This window comes from Dasypus novemcinctus, chromosome 9, assembly GCF_030445035.2.
Source record: "Dasypus novemcinctus isolate mDasNov1 chromosome 9, mDasNov1.1.hap2, whole genome shotgun sequence".
NCBI lineage: Eukaryota > Metazoa > Chordata > Mammalia > Cingulata > Dasypodidae > Dasypus > Dasypus novemcinctus.
This window is the reverse complement of record NC_080681.1, coordinates 93,295,768-93,307,818: the sequence shown is the minus strand read 5'-3', so window position 1 is coordinate 93,307,818 and position 12,051 is coordinate 93,295,768. Positions and strand designations below refer to the sequence as shown.

At 36.8% G+C, this 12,051-nt stretch overlaps 1 protein-coding gene across 7 annotated transcripts in view; it reads right to left on the bottom strand.

The window, feature by feature from the left end:
- The window catches only part of SCMH1 (Scm polycomb group protein homolog 1), a 198,985-nt gene that overhangs the window by 161,743 nt on the left and 25,191 nt on the right, over positions 1-12,051 (bottom strand). For 3 of the 7 annotated variants that reach the window (XM_058303796.2, XM_071217521.1, XM_071217516.1), the window contains exon 2: positions 3,800-3,880. The exons of the other annotated variants lie outside the window; for them this stretch is intronic. The gene's annotated coding sequence lies outside the window, so the exon portion shown is untranslated. The remainder of the gene's footprint in view (positions 1-3,799; positions 3,881-12,051) is intronic. 7 annotated transcript variants of the gene reach the window in all.

The window sequence follows — 12,051 nt, the reverse complement described above, 5'->3', positions numbered from 1 at the left end:
GTTCTTCTTCTTTCCCTTCTATTTTTTTACCTACCACTTAATGGCACTGTGGTAGGCACTTTACATACCTTATCTCCAGTCTTTGTAAGTCAAGTTCCAGGCGGTGGACTTGGCCCAGTGGTTAGGGCGTCTGTCTACCACATGGGCGGTCCGAGGTTCAAACCCCAGGCCTCCTTGATCTGTATGGAGCTGGCCCATGCGCAGTGCTGATGCGCACAAGGAGTGCCCTGCCACGCAGGGGTGTCCCCCGCGTAGGGGAGCCCCACGTGCAAGGAATGCGCCCTGTAAGGAGAGTCGCCCAGCGCGAAAGAAAGTGCAGCCTGCTCAGGAATGGTGCCGCACGCATAGAGAACTGACACAACAAGATGACGCAACAAAAAGAAACACAGATTCCTGTGCCGCTGACAACAACAGAAGTGGACAAAGAAGACACAGCAAATAGACACAGAGAACAGACAACCGGAGCGGAGGGGGGGGGGGGAGAAATTAAAAAAAAAAGAAAGTCAGGTTCCAGTTGTGACTCTGAGCCAGTTATGTTATCTTTGGTTTTTATTTTCCTCATTTGTAAATTAAAGGGGTTAAACTTCATTCATAATCCTTAAGTTTCCTTTACAATCTATCATATTGGGCAGTAGCAGCAGGGCCCAGCTCAATTATTTCCTTCCTTTCTATAGAACTTGGCAACTCCTACTTTTTTTCTGAAATAACAAGCATTCTGTACCTGCTTTATTTTATACAGTTAATATAGTCCTGAAAAGTTAAGTGTAAATAGACTTTTTATTTTAAAATGAAGTATATTTTGAGCATACCATGATGGTTAGCTGTTTAAAAGAAATCTTAGTAAAAATAAGTCAATGTTCACTGTAAAGTAAACTGTTCTGTAAATTCAGATTTATATTTATATAATGGATTTTCTCTTACACCACTTGGTCCACCAGTCAAGTCAACAACACATTAAATCTTTGCTTTTCTTTGTGCTTAGTAGAAACACAGAACTAAAGGTTTAAAAGGAATACTAAGTCATTCAGTTTAACACCTCCTCCCTCTGTCTCCAATCCTATCAACTCTAGCCAACGTGTGAATCTTCTAACAATCCATCCAAGTCTTTCCTAATACCTGCAGTGATAAAGATCCCACATCCCCTTCAGAAGTGATTCTCAATCATTTTTCTACCTCAATAACCCTGAGGGAATTCCAGCACATTTCATTCAGTAATAGTAGTTTCACTACAGCCAAAGTTTATTAATGGAGGTTATCTCCACAGAGCAGGATGATGATGGCAGGGAATCTTTCACTTTTTATTTGGTATACTCTGGATGGCAAATTTTTCACACTGCATATGTGTTTGTGTTACTTCAACACATACATATTTATATACATACATACTACATATATACATTAAAAGGGGTCCCAAGGGGTAAATGTTTTGTCACTGCAGTGGTAGGGAGTTAGATGGGAGCCAAGTCTTCCTAGGGGAACAAAACAGAAGGAGAGGAATAGGTTTATACGATTTGACACCTCTACTAAGTGTAATACCCTAGGGTGTAGAAGAGTATATGTTTGGGAGTGAAGGATTTTAATGCCCCTTACCTCCTTGAAAATCACTGCTACTGTTTACCTCAATTGGGTATGCCAGCTCTTCTAGTATTTTAAAAGCTTTCATGAGTGCAAGAGTGAATTGCTGCCTGGTTTCATCAGGGGTAAACTCAATGACCGACTATAACATGTCAGTTATTGTATATCTGCCTCTTTTTTCTTCCCATTCTGTCTAATCCATAGTGTACTTTTCTAATTGTTCACTGCTTTTCAATACTACTTTTCTATGGTCTGTTCATTTTCTCTCTACCATGATGGGACAGCACATTTACTAATTACTCAGACTAAGTACCTCACTCCACGCTTAAGGATGCTTTTACCAAATATCCCCAGTTTTTCCTTCTTCTATCATGACAACTTTGCTGCCAGATTTCCTGGGTTGAGATCTGGTTCCATCATTTATTAGCTATATAACCTTGGACAAGTAAGTAACTTAAGCCTTTGTGCCTCAGCTTCCTCATGTGCAAAATAAAGACAGTAACAGCAACTCCCTCATGTAGTTGTTGAGAAGATTAAATAAATTACATAAAGCACTAAGAACAGTGCTTGACAACAGTAGACAATTAGTGTTAATTTGTACTGTTGCTATTATCATGATCTTCATCAACACCATCTTATGCTCCTACTTAGGAAACTATTTCACTATAGGTCTAGAGCATTCACTTGAAAATTTCTTTCCAAGAATTCTATGTTTCCTCTTTCTTGATCCAAAAAACAATCTTGACATTTCATTTCCTCAACATCTTCTTCTCGGACAAATCATATTAGAGTAGGACTTTCTCACCTAGCAAGCTATGACCTGTTTTTATTGCATTACAATGAACACACATGCTTTACCAATGCATAGTCCTCTACTTCTCATATCTCTAGTCAAAACCCATCTCCTACAGCAGGGTTGACAAACTTTTTCTGAAAAGGGTCAGATAGTAAATATTTTCAGTTTTTATGGAACATACAGTCTCAGCTGCAACAACTCAACTCTGCCACTGTAGCATAAAAACAGCACAGATAATATGTAAACAAATTAAATTGGCTGTGTTCCAATAAAACTTTATTTACAAAAATAGGCAGCAGATGGGATTTGGACTGCAAACTATTGTTTGCAGACCCCTGACCTAGAGGAGCTCTTCCCTAAATAACTCCACCTGATTCTTATCATTCCACTATTCTACTTCAAGTATGCACTACATTCATTTACATATATATATAAGCCTCTAAGTATTATGAATATGATCACTCTCCCATTTATATTAGTATGCAGATTCTTTAAGGAAAAAATAGTAGCTGTTATTTTTATTCATTAAACAAAATATATCTAAGTTTAACAGTAATGTGCCAGGCACTACAATGGGTGTTAAGGACACAAAGACAAGTCCCAGCCTGAGGTCACAAAGAACTCACATATTAGTAGGAGAGATAGCAATTCATACACACAATCATAACAAAATGTTATTTTTTATATAATAGAGATTTGCTATGCAAAGTGCTCTGGGAAAACAGGAGTGCCTGATTAACTTCCTTGGGAGAGTTGAGGGAAGTTTCATAGAGGAGATGAATTGAGATAGGATCCTCAGAAGAAGGATGAATAGTCATTCCAGCAAACGAAATATAGTATTAATACAAAAGTACTAAGGCATGGAAATGGACAGTATGTTTGGATAAAAGCCAGGCATTTATTACAGATGGAAAGGGGTGGGGTAAGCTACAAAGATGAATTATCAGAATTGGGTGAGAGGAGGCTAGAAAAGTAGGTAGGTGGCAACTTGTGAAAGGCCTTGTTTGCCATACTATGACAATGATATATAACACATTGAGGACTCTGGCATCATCCCAAAGATTATATATTAGACATATTGAATAGGGTAAGATTTAGAGGCAAAAGGTCTGGGACTAAATATTGAAGTTAATAGTTACAAGATTTTGAATAAATCTCTTAACCCTTCATTGTTTCTATAAAACAGAAATAGGAACAGTACCTACTTTACGAAGTTACTCTAAAAGACTATATTAGATAATTATGTGAAGAGTACTTTGCAAACTATAAAGAACTATAGAAATGATATGCAGCATTTATTAAAATTATAGGGTAAGTAGGGTAAGATTCTTTTATTCACTCTAATCATCTTTAGTGATACATACATTCATATACAGTCTAATAGAGGATAACTCTCTATTTCTATGATGTATAAATATAGGTTCTGACCTTTTTGAGGATCTGATTTTTGCATGATACCATCAGCAATACCAAATAAGAAAATGTTCCTCCTTGGCAAAATGGAGAAATCTAAAAGCAAAAGATTAAAAAAAAAAAAAAAAAAAAAAGATATGTGAACTGCTGTAGATCAAAGGAGACATGCAGTAAAATTAGTTTTTTATCAGAGGAAACCAGCAAGCTGTTCACCCAGATAGGGATACCCAAGGGCAGCAATTTGGATAGATCCTTCCTCAGCTTTGTAGGTTATGTTAAAATTAAATACTCTTGAAGGCAGATTTGAAGGTCATAAAACACTGATGTATAAGTTAGAATGCCAACTTATTAATTACTATGAGAAATATAACTGCCACATGAACTAAAATATTCATTGATGCATGACCAGAGTTATTCAACTCTAAAGGCACAACTACACAGAAATCCAAATGAGAACCAGAAGATTTCTTGAGCAGCACAAAGCCCAGAGCAAGGGCAAGTTATCTAACTCAGGGGTTGCAAACTTTTTCTGTAAGCCAGATACTAAATATTTTCAGCTTTGCAGACCATATGGTGTCTATCGCCACTCCTCATCTGTTGTTGCAGCATGAAAGCAGCCAAAAATAATATTGAAACAAATGGGCATGGATATGTTCCAATAAAACTTTAATTTCAAAAACAGGCAAGAGGCCAGATCTGTCCAATGGGTTGTAGTTTGCCAACCCCTGATCTAACTGTATCAGGGTTTGACAGCCCCCAATATAACAGAAGTACGAAGGGACCTTCAAGAAATTAAGACCTTAAGTCATAACATTCATTCCGTTTCCTGGATAGTCCTGGATATGACCTGCTATCAATTTTCTCTATAACTTACTAATTTAGCATGTTTCCAAGCTGACTATCTTCTTATAAACACATTTTTTTCCCTTTGGATAATGTTATTATCTATAGCATGTGGTATAGATGGGCTTTAGGTTTGTGTAACAACTCTATCATGAGCTATATAAACTTGGACAAGTTACTAAACATCTCTCCGCCTCAGTGCCTGAATGTTTAAAATAGAAATAATAGAGCCTACCTCGAAGGGTTTGTCAGGGTTGAATGACATGAAACAATATAAATAAGTGTCCGGTATATAATAGGTATTCCATGTCCTCCTAACTCTATATCCTGTTACTGATCACTAATGATGTCACTGGCATTTCTCTCTCTTGGCTCTATATGCATTCATATAATCATCACCACAGCTCTCTGTGGCTGAAAGCGCCTACCTAGTTTCTATATCAAACACCTCTCAAATACCAATATCAAAAAGAGCAAAAACAAACGTGGCCAAATTCATTTCCTGCCTACCTCACAAATCAGAAGCGTCTCTTCTACAGGATTTCACCCTCCTTTAGGCAGACTGTCATATGCTTATTTGATATAAGCAAATAACACTGCTTCACAGTGTTCAAGAAGAAATATCTTTCTCAATTTTAAAAACTGACTTTTCAATAATTTTAAGTTTATAACAGGACCTTGCTTAAGTTTCCAAGATTGCAAGTACTTCTATACTTGAAGAAAAAAAAATAAGATAAAAACAGTAAGCTTGGTTCTCTTTCAGTGATAGGAACCTAAGCAAAAAATGTAAGGTGCCATAGGGTATGATAGGGACCATTTCAAAGCCTGCTGCACTATAACTGGCTTGTATTAAAACTGAAAAATAAATAAATAAAATCAGTATCCCACCATGAAAAAGTTGATAATGAGGTAGATCTAATATTAGACAAAATTACATGACATAAATCAGAAAAATCTCCATTTAAAAAGAGAAACACCCGAAGATCAGAGTACACAGTACTGTAGCAGTTTGACATTGTTTATGAATTCCAAAAATAGATATTGGATTATGTTTGTAAACTGGTTCGTTCCTCTGGGCATATTACATTAAATTGGATTCAGAGGTTTCAATTTTACTTGATTAAATAATGACTGAGGTTTTGATTGGGCCATGTCAGTAGGACATTGAGCCCTGCCCCCTTGGTGGGCGGGGACTCACACAAAAATCGTACCATAGAGAAGCAGAAGGCTCAGTTGACACAGCAGAGGCCCCTCGAAGACAGATGAGCCATTTGTCTGATACTCTAAAGCTGGCCTTGTGGAAAGAGCAGAGGAGCTGAGTCTGGAGAGAAACGAGCCCTGGGAAGAGAGGAACCCAGGAAGCCTAAACGCTTGGCAGACGTCAGCAGCCATCCTGCACAAACATGTGGCATCAGACTTTGGTGAGGGAAGCAACTTATGCTTTACGACCTGGTAACTATGGGCTTCTACCCCAAATGAATACCCTTTATAAAAGCCAACAGATTTCTGGTATTTTGCATCAGCACTCCTTTGGCTGACTAATACAAGTACCAAGTCAAAATTCATATTCCTTATTTCCCCCTAGATCACAATGGTCAGACATTCAATTTCACATGGTCTAACTGACCTAAACTCCAACTACACCATTAGGATTACCATCAATATATATTTATTAAACACACCTAGGTAAAAAATTAGAGAACCATTACAGAACAAATAAAAAGAAAGGTTAAAAGGAAAAGAGGGTAAGACCATTTTGTTAAAATGGACTTTTAAACTGTTAACTTGTGGAACCATTGTGAGCTAGATTCTGTCCCAGGCATTCTGAAAATAACTTTTTATTAAAGTATACTATACATACCCAAAAGTGCAAATATCATAACTATAAAGTTCAATTAACTTTTGCAATGTGTAACTAGTTTCCAACCAAGATAGAGATAATTAATAGCATCCCAAGAAGTACCCTTCGTGCCCTCTTCCAGCCACTACTCCACGCAAGAGTAACCACTGGCCTGACTTATAACATGATATATTAGTTTTGCCTGTTTGGAACTTTATATAAATGAAATAATCTATGTGTACTCTTATATGTCCCCTTCCTTCCAACTCAACATTTTGCCTGAGATGTACATGGTGTTACCGCTAGGCACTTTCACCTTTGTTATCTGAGTTAACTCACCCAACAATTCTGGCATTATTGTTTCCATTTAAATTAACAACAAACAAAGAAACTGAGGTTCTAAGTTAAGAGAGGTTAATTAAGGTATACAAGGTCATAAAGCTATTACATGGAAAAGCTAAAACTAAGGACTGTCTAATCTAAAGTCCATGTTTTCTTTGGTTCCATTATGCCTGCCTAATATAGTTTAAAAACAAGATAAATCCTCTCTTAGTTTATTTATCTTAGACAAAATACATGTATAGAAGCTTGGCAAACAGTCAAGAGGTATGCAAATGTAAGAAATTATTATTAGCACAAAGAAGGAGAAATTATTATTAGCACAAAGAAGGAGAAAGCAGTAGCTTTCAAACTTTTTTGATTGTGACCCACAGACTTAAATACAGGTGTTTTTAAAATATAAATTTCTGTATATAGAACATAAAAATTATGCATTAAAAATGGGATTGTGGGAAAAATAGAATTAGGAATACACTACTGAAAAACCCATGGAACTTTGTATCCTTTACATATACATACACATACAGACAGACTCACACAGAGAGAGAAGAAGGATCTGAGTCATCAAGAAAAGGTCAAATTAAGCTCAATAAATTAGATTTTAAAAATGAAGAAGGGGTGAAATCCATTTTAGACTAATTTCAAACTAAAATGATTTTAAAAGATAGTTTTAATGTATAATAGAACAAACTTGTAGCTCTCCAGAACATCAAGCTTTGAAGAATGACTTATTTCCCCAGGGTTCCCTGGAGTGAAGATTTGAATGCATGTCACCATCTGCAGACAGGAGCCACTTAATAAAAGCTTTTCATAGTGACAACATGAAAATCTGAGGTCAGACTCACATGGCTTTGGGGACCAATAAGAGACTATTAACCTTTAACATTTTTTTTAATCAGTTCACATATCACCCAAGCAGACCTTTGAAAGATGTTTGTGCTACAAGGTACCAGAGAGCTCAAGATCAACTTTATCCTACTAGTCCTATTAGAGACTAATGCTAAGACTTACCTTAAGGGGTTCTTAACAAGGAGTTAAGATTTCAGGGGGTCCGTGAGCTTGAATTGAAAAAAATCAACTCATTATCTTTATTTTCTCTGACCTCTAACTGAAATATACCATTTCCTTCACTTACGAATGTATGCAGTTACAGTAGTATTCATTTCATATCACATTACAGTTGTTGCATATCTCAAAAAATCACTTATGCTCATCTATACCTCGAAATTACAGTATTGTTAGACTTGATGGTAGTTAAGTATCATAAAACTATCTGTTGCTACATTCTGAGAAGGGGTCTGTGGTTTTCACCTGACTGGCAAAGGGGTCCATGGAACAAAAAAGGTTAAGAACACCTGGTCTAATGGGATAGAATCCTGTATAGAAAACTACTTCCTTGGACATAGAGCCCTCAGAGTACATTAAACCCTTAACTGTTTGGGCCATGGAAACAGGTACATAAAGTAATTGGGCTCCTTTACAGAGTGATATCTATAAACCATTCTGTAAATCTCCCCGAAGTCTCAGGTTATTACCTTGAAAAAAAAGTAAGTTATGAATCCTTGGCATTATCTGTGGTCTTATATGAATCTTACAGAATTACAAACTTGGGGCAACCATGGTTTCTCTGTACCAAGAGAGATGAAAATTAGATCTAGATTTGGCCTAGTTTGATCTATGTCACTGAGCAGTCACTTTCTCAGAGCCTGAGTTTTCTCACCTAAAAATCAGAAGGTTCGGACTATTTACTGTACACTAGCTACATACCTGTTTCCTCATAATCCACTTTCATAGTGTCTGTTTTTATGACTTCATAGAAAATCATATTGTTACTGAAATAAGGAAAATTTATCAAGGGATATCAGTTGTCATACTGAGAGCAACTCAGGTAATTGTCCTGATACCCCTTTCTGAATGGGAAAGTTTGAGACAACCTCTTTTCTCATTGTAATAGTAAGGCCACACAGACTACAAAGGAGTTTCCAGTGAAATGGTCTTATGTAAACCTGAAACAGTACAGCAATCTTAAAAAGAGGTTCTGTTCTCTAGAACATTGTCTTGATAATGAGGGCAAAGAATAACCGTTGCATTGTGGTATTTTGCCACGGCATATCAATGATTTTAAAAAATACTAATTTGGGAATGGGGCAGAAAGAATATATAATAAGCATTTCTTACAACTCAGGCAGAAGAGTGGTACCATTTCTAACAGTCATTCAGTTTTTACTAGGAACTCTCTTCATGCTAACTCCTGAGAAAAAAGAACCCTTAAGCAAACCAGAAAACCTTAATGTATTATATAATGACAGAACCAGTAGGGATCAAGACACATGAGAAGAATAATATTTATGTTCAGTTTCACTTCAAGGACAAAAGTTTATGCTTACTTAGATTTTCAAGATTTTTCTTTTTTTATTCTAGAAATTTAGCTTCTAGAACACTAGATACGTTCCTCAACTTCCTCAGCTTTTGACCCAGTAATTCATCCCTTAATTAAAATCTACGTTCATTCTTCTCCACTTTAAATCTCTGGGGTTCACTAGATCAGGGTTATTGGTAGACTTTACTTCAGAAAAGAACAGTATATGGTAGAACTAGCCAGAGAACTAGTCCAGAAAGTTATTTCATTAAAATAATTGGTAGGACCAAAGGTTCTGAGGGGAGGGGAAGGGAATAACAGATGGAACATAGGGCATTTTTTGGGCACTGGAATTAAGTGTAAAGTACAAAGTAAACTATAGACCTTGGTTAATGTTACCAATTGGGGAAGATGTGGGAGGGGGAGTGGGTGGGGTATATGGGAATACCTTTTCCTTTCGATGTAACTTTTCTGTAATCTAAAACCTCTTTAAAAATAAAGTTTATTGTATTTTAAAAATCATTGACAGGTATCTACCATGCACAATATCCTTCAGCATAGCATAGGGATTCATAACTTTTCCCTACCCTGACATAGCTGAAGAATACAAACACTCCTATATGGGAGGGTAGGTTCACTACAAGCATAGATTTTTAGCTAGAGGGTAGAGAGCAGGATGGATTTGATGGGGAGGAAGGGCTCCAGTGGCGCAGGGCTTTCAGTACTTAGGAGTATGTGTGTACTTTCCTCAATCCACATGTTTTTACTGCCCCCTTATCCAGGGTCTGGAGTAGGGCTGTCTAAGAGAAATATATATTCAACCATGCAAGTAATTTTAAGTCTTCTAGTGGCCAAATTTTTTTAAAAAAATAAAAAAAGAAATAGTTATTGAAATTTTTTTTCAAGAAAAAATATTTTTAATATTTTACAGTAATGGGGGAAAAACATATCTTTGCCAAGTTTGTGCTGATGTCAGTGGCCTAGAGTGGGAAATTTATTTTCTGGATCTCACTGCAGCAAGCCTACTATTTCATTGTAATCCCTTCCTCAGAATTGAAAATTAAGTAGCCAAACAGAGACCCTTTTTTTTAATATAACTTTATTTCATATTCAAAAAAATAACAGAAAAAGGCAGCTCAACAAGCTAGGTGAAAGTAATTTTAATAATGTATTCTAACTCACATAAAAATATTATAACTTCAGCATGTAATCATTATAAAATTAATGAAAATACACTTTTTTTTATAGCAAGTCTTCACAATCTGGTATGTATTTTATACTTAGAGCATATCTTGATTCAGATGCTGTGATGATTAGGCTAATATGTCAATTTGGCCAGGTAATGGTGCTCAGCTGTCTGGTCAAGCAAGCACTGGGCTAATTGTAATACAAGGGCATTTCATGGACTTTAATGATCAGTAAGTTGATTGCATCTTGACTGATTACATCTACAATCAAAGAGAGTGCTTTCGTCCAATCAAGTGAAGGCCTTAAAAAAGGAGAAGTATTTCAGCATTCAGGTAGAGAATTCACATCTCTAACTCAGGCAGCCAGCATCTTCTTCATCAAAGTTCCTGGATTGCAGCCCACTCCACAGAACTTGGACTTCTGCATCCTCCCACTCGAGTGAAACAATTTTATGAAATCTCATACTATTTCCTGATACCTTCTGTTGGTTCTGTTTCCCTAGAGAACTCTACTACAGATGCTAAGTTTTAATCAGAAATACTTCATCTGTATTTCAATTTCATAAAAGTTACAGTTAAAAAAGATTCACATACCCAAGTTGTTCTAAACATATTTAAGAGCTTTTCTTTTTTAAAATTTATTTATTTTATATATTTTTAGAGATACTTAGATTATATAAATATCACATAAAAAATACAGCAAATTCCCATATGCCCTGCCCCCCAATCTTTCCACATTTTCCCACATTAACAACATCCTTCATTAGTGAGGTACATTCGTTGCAACTGATGAACACATTTTGGAGCACTGCCACTAAGTGTGGATTAATGTTTACATTGTAGTTTACAGGGGGGAGCAGACTTGGCCCAGTGGATAGGGTGTCCGCCTACCACATGGGAGGTCCGCGGTTCAAACCCGGGGCCTCCTTGACCTGTGTGGAGCTGGCCCATGCGCAGTGCTGATGTGCGCAAGGAGTGCCGTGCCACGCAGGAGTGTCCCCCACGTAAGGGAGCCCTATGTGCAAGGAGTGCACCCCGTAAGGAGAACCGCCCAGCGTGAAAGAAAGTGCAGCCTGCCCAGGAATGGTGCTGCGCACACGGAGAGCTGACACAACAAGATGACACAACAAAAAGAAACACAGATTTCCAGTGCCACTGATAAGGATAGAAGCGGTCACAGAAGAATACACAGCGAATGGACACAGAGAGCAGACAACTGGGGAGAGGGGGAAGGGGAGAAAAATAAATAAAAAATAAACCTTAAAAAACAAAAAATCACTGCACAAAGGTAATGAGGGAATGGAAGGTGTTGAGGGACCTAATCATGAAAATAATTTAGCTTTTCAAAGACTTTTCAGAATAAAGTCCTCACAGACCTTATTAAGGAAACTCATATACAAAAGCAAATTCTATCCAATTAAGCCCCATTTAAAATACATGCATTGAAATTACAAAAGACTTTTTAAAAATATGAAAAAGCACATAACATAGCTACTTTATCAGCATTAGAAAGCAGGGAAGAGTGCCATCAAAGAACCTGAAACTTTGAAGACTTTCTATAACATATCTAAATAGAAGCACTTAATAGAGAAAATCAATCAGTGCTGAGTGCCTCTAACCAAACGTAGACAAAAGATTGTATTTACAACTAGGATATACTAAATAGTCTAGTTTTCCTGGATTAACTCCAAGCTCAGAG